The sequence below is a fragment of the Hydractinia symbiolongicarpus genome, chromosome 12 (assembly GCF_029227915.1).
Source record: "Hydractinia symbiolongicarpus strain clone_291-10 chromosome 12, HSymV2.1, whole genome shotgun sequence".
Taxonomy (NCBI): Eukaryota; Metazoa; Cnidaria; class Hydrozoa; order Anthoathecata; family Hydractiniidae; genus Hydractinia; species Hydractinia symbiolongicarpus.
Window position 1 is genome coordinate 25,005,984 of NC_079886.1, and position 9,816 is coordinate 25,015,799.

The window sequence follows — 9,816 nt, forward strand, 5'->3', positions numbered from 1 at the left end:
GTTTTAGGCGAATCGACATTTTGCCTAAGATCGCCCCGGGTTTGCTTATTTGAGTAAAATATCAAAAATCGATAAACTGCCGCGTTGTCATGAAGTCGAAATCGGCGGATGATAAAAGTATTATTTAGCTTTTTTATAGATTATTCTACCTACAGATTTTTTTTTCTAGTTTACAAAATTAGGCTTAGGCAAATGCCTAGGCTGCCTAACCCTAGATCCGCCCCTGTAACCCCCGCTGAGAAAACACAGTTTTTTAGAGTCGAAAGATTAAGAATGTAAAATGATATAAAAAAAATGAACTTTCTTCGACACAAGAAATATAATTTACTTATATGTTCTCTTTTTAAAGTTACAATCCGTTTTGGAGTTGGAGATGGTTTTGTCATTACTGTCGTACCGTCAATATTTGTTTAGTTTCATGCTTTATGCTCAAATATTTTGGTATGGCTCTAGGTTTTAGCTCTTTTCTACGTTTCTCATACTGTGGCGTTAACTGAAACTTCAAACCCCTCAAACCCCAAATTAAGTCTTTCATCTAACTATCTCACTAATGGGGCGTGTAAGAGTATAAAACAGTATTCATTTCAGTCGTTACTCTTTTTCTACTTTCTGATAATCTAACAGCTACAAATTTCGTAATGTGTGACGCAAAGAAGGCCATATAGAAAGAAAAGAGAAGCTCCCAAAGCCTGATCGGTTACTAAAAATTGCTGAAACGTCTTGTAATATTTTTCGTGCAAGGACAGAGTTCCTGAATCTTTGAAAACTGGACTTGTGTATAAATTTGTTTGTGCTAGTGGTAATGCTAACTATGTGGGTGAAAGCACCAGGTACATTTCAAGTAGAGTAAAAGAACATTAAAAAAATGAAAAAAACTCACAAATATTTATGCATATGGAGTCAAATCCTAATTGTAAATTACTATGTAAAGAAAATTGTTTTTCCATTTAAATTATGCAGACACTGATTGGCAGAGGAAACTTAAAGAGGGTATGTATATTTTTTGGTTGAAACCAGACCTCAATAAACAAGTTAAGCACTTCATCATCAATTTATCCGTTTAATTTTATATTTTGTATTCAGCTGCTTACTTAATATCGTTTTTGTTAGTTTACCATTAATATTGATTTAGCATGTGTAAAATTCATTTAATAAAAAATTGTACTTTTGGGAAATATTAAATTGCTTTTTAAAATAACTGTGTATAAAAATTGTATTTAACTAACTCATGTTAGTTTATTCAATATCATTTTTGTTAATATTGATTAGCATGTGTAAAATTCATATAAAAAAATTGTACATATGGGACATGAAGATGACTTTGGTAAAGTCGAAACATGTCAATTAAAATTAAACGTGTCGTTATTTTATAAAAATTTATAATGACAAACTAATGACAATATAATTTACGGCCGCGTGGCCCAACGGATAAGGCGTCCGACTTCGAATCGGAAGATTGTGGGTTCGAGTCCCATCGTGGTCACAATTTCGATATTTTAATATATATTTAACTCTTTTTAAGTATTCCAACAGGTTTCCAAATATTATAAGATTTCGTTAAATTTACTTCATTTTAAGTAGAACAATATAATTTTTCCTTTTCTTTTCGTTTATGACAACTAACCTTTTCAGTCATTTGGCTTTAAGGTCATACATAAGCGCAATGCAATGGCGTCATTCCTCTAATTTAATGCGGGCAAAAAAAATTATTTTCGGACATGAAAGACTGTTGAACTTTTTTGTTTCTATTGAAATCATTTGTGATGTGATCAGATCAAACCTATTTATGTTGCCTTTTTAAATTCTAGCAGGTGCACAATGCTTTGTCAATATTGTAGTACCATCAATATTTATTTGGTTGTTTTATGCGCGAATATTATTGGTATGGCTACTGGCTTCAGCTTTATTCTACGTTCTTCACATTTAGGCATTAACTCACACTTTAAATCACTTTTACAATACAGTCAAAATGAAAGTGATGCCTGAATCCTACCGTGGAGGTAGAAATAAAGAAGAGGAAAAATTAGGAGAAAAATAAAGGAAATGAAAAACAACACAACAGTTTTCTAACCTTTTGTACACAGTGTATGCTTAAAGATTTATTAAAATTCAGCATGATAGAGCTATAAGTCAAGAGTGAGTCAAAAAATGGAAAAAAAGTTGAGGAGATAATAGTTATTTCCTTTTTAAATAGTGTAAGTTTAGTAATACATTCAAAAGATATCAAATTTTTCGTGTGACCAATTTCTATTACATTAATTTTGCTAATGCACAAAACACATATCAGCCATTTTGAAATAAACTATTGTTTGACCGGTCAATCAATTACGTATCGTTATAACTTATTTACACATCGATTGTTTTTTTGACCAATGAAATTTACTAAAAGTAACACACGCTAGAATTTAAAATGACAACATGAATAGATCTGCAACTGATCACATCACCGATGACTTCAATAGAAACAAAGCAGTTTAATGTAAAATGATGTTGAGCATATATTTATATAATTGCAGAGGATCAAAATTCATAAAAATTAACCAATCAGAAACGAGCTGATAATTACAGTTAATTACGGTAATTAGCATTTTCGGACCTAGATGTAGGTAACTACTTCTTCTGCAGGGCTAGTAACCAAATCTCAGGTAGTTGATACGAGATGCTGTTTATGTGTTTGTTACGTGCTACACTGTTAATGGTTTCTTTAATCTTCCTGGCCGTTGTTCTGGACTCTTTGTCAATGATTTTCTTCTCATCCCAGTTAAACTGATGACTTCTGCTCCAGCTATGGGCCGGTATGTGTCGGTATATAAATTCATAAAAATTAACCAATCAGAAACGAGCTGATAATTACAGTTAATTACGGTAATTAACATTTTCAGACCTAGATGTAGGTAACTAATTCTTCTTAGGCTACTAACCAAATCTCAGGAAGTAGATGCGAGATGCTGTTTATGTGTTTGTTACGTTCTACACTGTTGATGGTTTCTTTGATCTTCCTGGCCGTTGTTCTGGATTCTCTGTCAATGATTTTCTTCTCATCCCAATTAAACTGATGACATCAGCTCCAGCTGTGGCCCGCAATTTCGTTTTTCTTCACATCTTTGTTTCTCACTGCACGCATATGTTCTTGTACTCGTTACTTAAACTTTCTTTTTGTTTCGCCTAAATACACTGCATCAAAATCCTTATACGGGATTTCGTAATCAGCACTGCTTTGTTCTTCCAGGTTTATTTTGTCTTGGGTGTCTTTAGAGTTAAGAATGCATTTGATCTTGTGTTGCCTTAAAACTCGACGAAGGATCTCGCTGGTACCTGGTACAAAGGGTAGGAATGCTGATGCGATAAATTCCTCTGATGTTTCCTTGTTGTCTCCGTTGCATCTTCTCTTCATTTTGTTTTCTACTTGCATGAATCCATTTCTTACTAATTTTATGTTCTAAACATCAGAAAAATAAACTACAACTTTCTTAACATGTGCCGTCAATAGGGCATGGTAGAAGAATGAAGATGCTAAAGAAGTTGCACAAGATTAAGCGCAGGAGTGTAAGGAAAAAGAATGTGTGTTTATCACTATAAAAATTTTTTGTGTTTGTCATTACAAAACTTAATGTTTGTTTAATCATTAAATAAGTTGTTTCAAATTTATGATCACAAATTAATGACATGATTTGATATGGCCGCGTGGCCCAACGGATAAGGCGTCCGACTTCGAATCGGAAGATTGTGGGTTCGAGTCCCATCGTGGTCAGAACTTTTTCAAACAACCAATTAGCAAGTCATTTGGCTTTAAAATCATACGCAATGCAATAACGTTATTCCTCTAATATAGTCCGGCAAAAAATTAATTATTTTCGGACATGAACATAGTTTTTTTTGGAACATAATAAAGCAGATTACAAATTATAAAATAACTTGAAATATAAGAACTTGCGTCACCTCAATAAATATATGCTTTTGGGAATATGGAAATAAAGGACAAAAGTTTTCATGTGTTTGAACAGTGTCTGTCTTTTCATTTACCTTTTTAACATATATCAATTTTCTTAGTGTATATTCTAAGTATATTGTTTATTTTATTGGCTATCATGAAATGTGTTTTTAATTTACAGATGCTTTGTTATTGTTTGCTCTTTATTTTTTGTTGGGTTTCTTCATTGTTGGGCTGCCCATGTTGTAATTTATACATTACTTAATTAAGTAACGTGAATGTTTGCTAATAAGTTGTACAAAATTATGAAACGCGGTAGGATAAGGCATATGTCACCGTAAGAGAGGATAAAGTAACTTTAGATTTACACGTAATGTAGAAGCTCTGCAAAATTCATGGGTTCGCCCGGTCGGTCGTCTGAAAATACTATTACTATTTTTTATTACTGTGGAAAGTTTATCGTTTCTTGAACATGATAGTTTAGTAGGCGACGTATCGGGATATCTTTCTCCCATCATCGGCCAAAGTAAAATGATGTTGCGCGTGTATTTATATAATTGCAGAGGATCGAAATTCATAAAAATTAACCAATCAGAAACGAGCAGATAATTACAGTTTATTACGGTAATTAACATTTTCGGACCTAGATGTAGGTAACTACTTCTTCTGTAGGGCTAGTAACCAAATCTTAGGAAGTTGATACGAGATGCTGTTTATGTGTTTGCTACGTTCTACACTGTTGATGGTTTCTTTAATCTTCCTGGCCGTTGTTCTGGATTCTCTGTCAATGATTTTCTTCTCATCCCAATTAAACTGATGGCATCTGCTGCAGCTGTGGTCCGCAATTTCGTTTTTCCTCACATCTCCGTTTCTCACTGTGCGCATATGTTCTTGTACTCGTTGCTTAAACTTTGTTTTTGTTTCGCCTATATACACTGCATCACAATCTTTACACGGGATTTCGTAAACACATGTTTGCGAAATCCCATGTAAAGATTGCAATGAAATTGCGGACCATGTAATTAAAATTCTATAAGCATTTGTATTTTGTAAGTTTTAATTAACATCGACTGGTGTCCTTGTTCTTGAGATCGATTTACACTTTCACTTAAGGCGAACGCCTTAAGTGAAAGTGTGAATCGTCCTGTATGAGAATAGGGTTGATATCTTAGGCGATTATCTTGTTGAACGGCTGTTGGAGCTATTATTTAATTCAAAAATCTGATGGACGCACATTCGATAGTTTAAAAGCCTCAAAAAAAAACGAACTACTTACTTCTTAATAAACGTATTGCAACTCTGAAATTGTTACTTCGGATAAAACACAAAAACATTGTACAATACAATACTTAATTTGTTTTTAAGCTGGAAATAATGATAAGAGACAATCTGTTGGACAAACACGATAATAATTTGAAAAAGTAATATGTGATTTTTTTCTCAGATTTTATCGAAATTTAAAGAATACAGGTGAAAATCTGATTAATGAAAGAAACCTTCTCATGTAGACACACTTTTCACCTGAAAGATCCATGGAACATATGGTATTTTAAAAATATAGGATCATAGATATTTGCTAAAAACTCTGTTGGACGCACAATGTTGGACGCACAAAAATACAAAAATATCCAACCCGTGAAAAAGATAAAATTTTATAAAAAATAGTTGGGATCACTGTGTTTTGCATTCCAGAAAAGTTTTATTCAGCATAATTTAATACAGCTGGTTTAATTTCTTAAAATAGAGAACAAGTGCGTCCAACAGATTTCCGGATAATTAAGAAAAACATGGAAACAAAATTAAAGGAAAGTAGAAAGCGCCAAAACGTCAAAACATTATATGCATATACTAGCTGTTTCCCATGGAAGAATCCACTGTATTTCTTATGTTATTCATGTAACATATATACGTCCATTAAAAAACAAACAATACAGCAGTGCGAATCTTACAATCTGCATTATTATATAAATGTCCAAAAAATGAAGGTGTTCAACAACTGCAGTATATATGTGACATTTAAAATCTAAATCTACTAAAATTACTTGCTCTGACCTTCTGACAAATGCGAAAATTATTCGGGTAGAAGTTTACCAAAGGTTTTCAAAATACATCTCACCCATAAAATTTAAATCACTCAAAATGTCACATACAAAAATCGCTGATCAATGTCAAACACAAATCTCTCTCAATGTTTATCTTAAAATCAGTTAGTTTATTGCAAACCCTGCCAAAGGTTGACACACAATGTGAAAAATAAACAATAAATTGTGCCTCTGACAGAATTTTTTATCTAAGGTTTAAAAAAATGGATTGCAAGAACAAATTATAATGCAACAAAACGTTTTTTGATATATTGCATACAGTCCTTCCTCACTAAACTTTAGACAATATGTCCAAAAACAGTTTTTAAACCGGAAATTAATAAGAATCAGTCTTTAGCTACTTGCATGCTGTTTTACTATCAATAAAGTCTTACACAAAATTTCAAATCTCATATAGTATTCCGTCACAAATGTTTACATAAAATATATATAAAAAAACAGCTTGTATGGTGTGAAACTAATTGGCAAAATTATTTTTTGGCTAATTAGTCAAATAAGAATTTCCAAAAAAAGTTTCAGTTATAATGAGTCATGGTTAAACAACAACAATCAATCTAACAGTTCATTTTATGTCAATTTTTGCACCAAATTGGCAACACAAAATATAAATTCTAAATAATACTAAATTCTCTTATTTTGGACCAAAAGAGTTTGATCAAAATGTAAAAGATTAAAGGTAATAACAAAATCAAAGTTTGAACTAAAACAATATTTTAATAAAAAATGCCAAAGAAAAACAGTTTGCAACAAAAATCAGTTATTTCAATGATGCTGCATACACTCTTTCCCTACAAAAGCTTCACAAACTGTAAAAAAAGAATGGTTGTAGGGAGTGCTTCTGATTCAACAAAAATCAGTTTTTTTGACATTTTGCATTAAATCTTACACAAAATTTAAAAAAACTACGATTTGGAACACAAATTTAAATCGACAAGGGTCAGTCATATTGGTATATTGCACAGAGTCCTCCCCGGTAAGAATTTATACAAAATATGGAGAAACACAGCTTGCAAGGTGTAAAATCGAATTCTTCTTCTGTGTATATATGGTCCTTCCTCGCAAAATTAACATAAAATGTCAAAAAGGTTCAGATATAACATCTAACACAACAAAAGTCAGTTCTATCAGTATATGTCATGCCATTGTCTTCCACAAAATGTTCCCCTTAAAGTTTCGCAGACACAGCATGTAAATTAAAAACAACTAAGATCAGGTATTTTGGTCTATTTCATACCAGTCTGTCCCAAATAATATATACAAAATGTAAAAATGGAGTGGTAAAACAGAAATTTCCAAAATTCCATTTTTTTTATATGCATATATATACATATATATTGTATATTATATGCCTTCTACAACAATAAGTTAATTCAAAATGTCAAAAAGAAGAAAAAAATAGTTTACAAAGAGTATAAAATCGAAATCAACAAAGTAGCTCTTTTGGTGTGTTAAATTAAATGTAAAATGATGGTTGTGTTTAGTACATAATTCTAAATTAAAAAAAGTCAGTTCTTTTTTAGCATATTGATTTATGTCTTTGTCCACAAACTCTTACATGAAAATGTCAAAACCACAACTTGAAACAAATTAAATTTATATACATTATAAGAATAAGTAATTTCTGAACTTTATTTTCAGAAATTCTTGCAGGGAAAGAACTTCGCAAACCCCAAACAGAATCAAGAAAATGTTTTTTAGGGTTAATAACGTTTGATGGGTTTTGTGGGAATTTCACTTTTTGTGTGTATATTTTAATATAAAAAAACAAAAATTTTAAAATAAATCTGCAAAAACTAAATACTTGCTCTGCCATGCCAGAAGTACACCAAGCAAAATAGTATATCATAAATTAGGAAAAATCGTTAAGTCACACAAAAAAGGTTATTGCAAAATTTTCACAACGTACAGTTTCTAATGCATCATACCAAATTAGCTATTTAGTCTATTGCATACAGCAACCCTCCCATTGCGCAAACGTGCCGTGCATGATAACAATGCAGTGTTTTCGAATTTAAGAATCGAATACATTTCAAACGTAACAGATGTAATCATTGATTTAAGTTTGGGATTTAGGTTTAGTTTTTTATAACGACATAAACACTGAATTACACAGTGTGTATTGTTAAAAACAGTTACAACGGAAAAAATACAATTACAGTTTATGTAAATTCTTCTCTATGATATGCACCGTGTATTTTATAAGAATTATTCCGTTTCAGCCTTTATGTTCTGAACTTTTTTACAAATACTATCCTCATTATTCTGAATGTATTCTTAGCATGTTCATGTCCTGAAAATCTATAATGCCTTAATAAAATAAAGCTTGCTATAGCTATTGGCAAATTCTTTCTATATTTAATCGAGGTAGGACATATTCTTAAGATATTCGTAACTGACCCTGGGTATATTCTTACAAAAAAGAATATGTTCAGGCGCAAGACATATTTCACTTCATATTTAAGGGAAAGTTTAGCTTTGAAAGTGTGAACAGCTTAAATATCGTTATTCAACTAAATTCATTTTTCTACCAGATAATCTAATCAACACACCTGGTTTCTTTCGCTTTCTCAGTAGACTGCTAGCTAGCGTTCTCTGGGGAAAAGTCCAATAAGTTTTTTACTTCGATTACTAAACTTCGCGCCATCCCCCCAAAAAAAACAAATTGAAAATGTATAGCTAGCTAAATTGTCTGATGCATTTCCAATCAGTTCTCTTTTTGACGTTATATCATTGTACATTTTTCTTCTGTTTAACAAATATTTATTTTATTTATTTTTAAAAATTATTTAACAAACATAAATTTTTTATACTCGCTCGACAACAGCAGTTTTTTTTTTACATTTTAGATTCGAAATATCATTCGAATCCGATAGTCCCGGAACACAAAAATGATAGAAGAAACAATTAATAAGCTTTAATCTAACCTCATGATGAGTAAACATTGTTTGAAAAAACTATTTTCAGGATTACTTTGAAAAAGAGACAAATTTCTTCGCTTCGGTTTTCTTTTAACAGTTGATAACAACTTTTCTCCGCGAGAAACAGCACGCACGTAGTAAACCGGGGGTAAAATAAATCTAAAAAAACGTCAATATCCTACATTAAATTAATGAAGCCATTACAGTGCACTTAAAATTTTAAGGCCAAATAACTTGGAAACAAGGTGGTGACGTCAATACTTTTACACTACGTGGGTAACTAGGGACCACCTAGGACCAATTTGGGTAATTTTCCTAAATCTGCGTCCTCGAATCCGTTTCGGAATGGACGGGTTGATGACGTCATCAAGAAACCTTCAAACCCTAATATGTCTGCAACCGTTTATCAAAAGTACATGATCTTACACATTTTTTCGGTCAGCATTTCAAGATCTATACGATGAAGGCAACAGATATACAAATTTCGAAAAAAGCAAAAATTTAAAACCGTTATATCTCCTTAGGCCATCGTCAAAAACATATAGTCCTATACATTTTCTTGATTAGTGCTTTAAGCTCTACACAATAGAGGCAACGTGAAAACATGTTTTAATTTTCTATTGTAAATGGGCTGCTGACATCATCAAAATTCAAATGACTCTTCCTTTTCATATTTATTCTGCCTCAGTGGATTCTTCCACGGGCTTTATGGACTTCTCCTAAATAATAGCCGTATTCTGCCTCTTCCTGCGTCAAAAGCGACTTGTGCTAACCACGCATGAAATTGCACGTAGTTCTCTGATCTTTTTGCTGCGCTATTTCAAAGTTTTATTTTTATCTTGTCTTTTGCGTAGTTTAAAAGTTT

At 31.9% G+C, this 9,816-nt stretch overlaps 2 non-coding genes across 2 annotated transcripts; both read left to right on the plus strand.

Annotated features, from left to right (window-relative positions):
• Positions 1-1,410: 1,410 nt before the first annotated feature.
• Positions 1,411-1,483, plus strand: Trnar-ucg (transfer RNA arginine (anticodon UCG)). Its single transcript has one exon. It is a non-coding gene; the product is annotated as a tRNA-Arg (tRNA).
• Positions 1,484-3,678: 2,195 nt separating this feature from the next.
• Trnar-ucg (transfer RNA arginine (anticodon UCG)) lies at positions 3,679-3,751 on the plus strand. Its single transcript has one exon. It is a non-coding gene; the product is annotated as a tRNA-Arg (tRNA).
• The last annotated feature ends 6,065 nt before the right edge of the window (positions 3,752-9,816 follow it).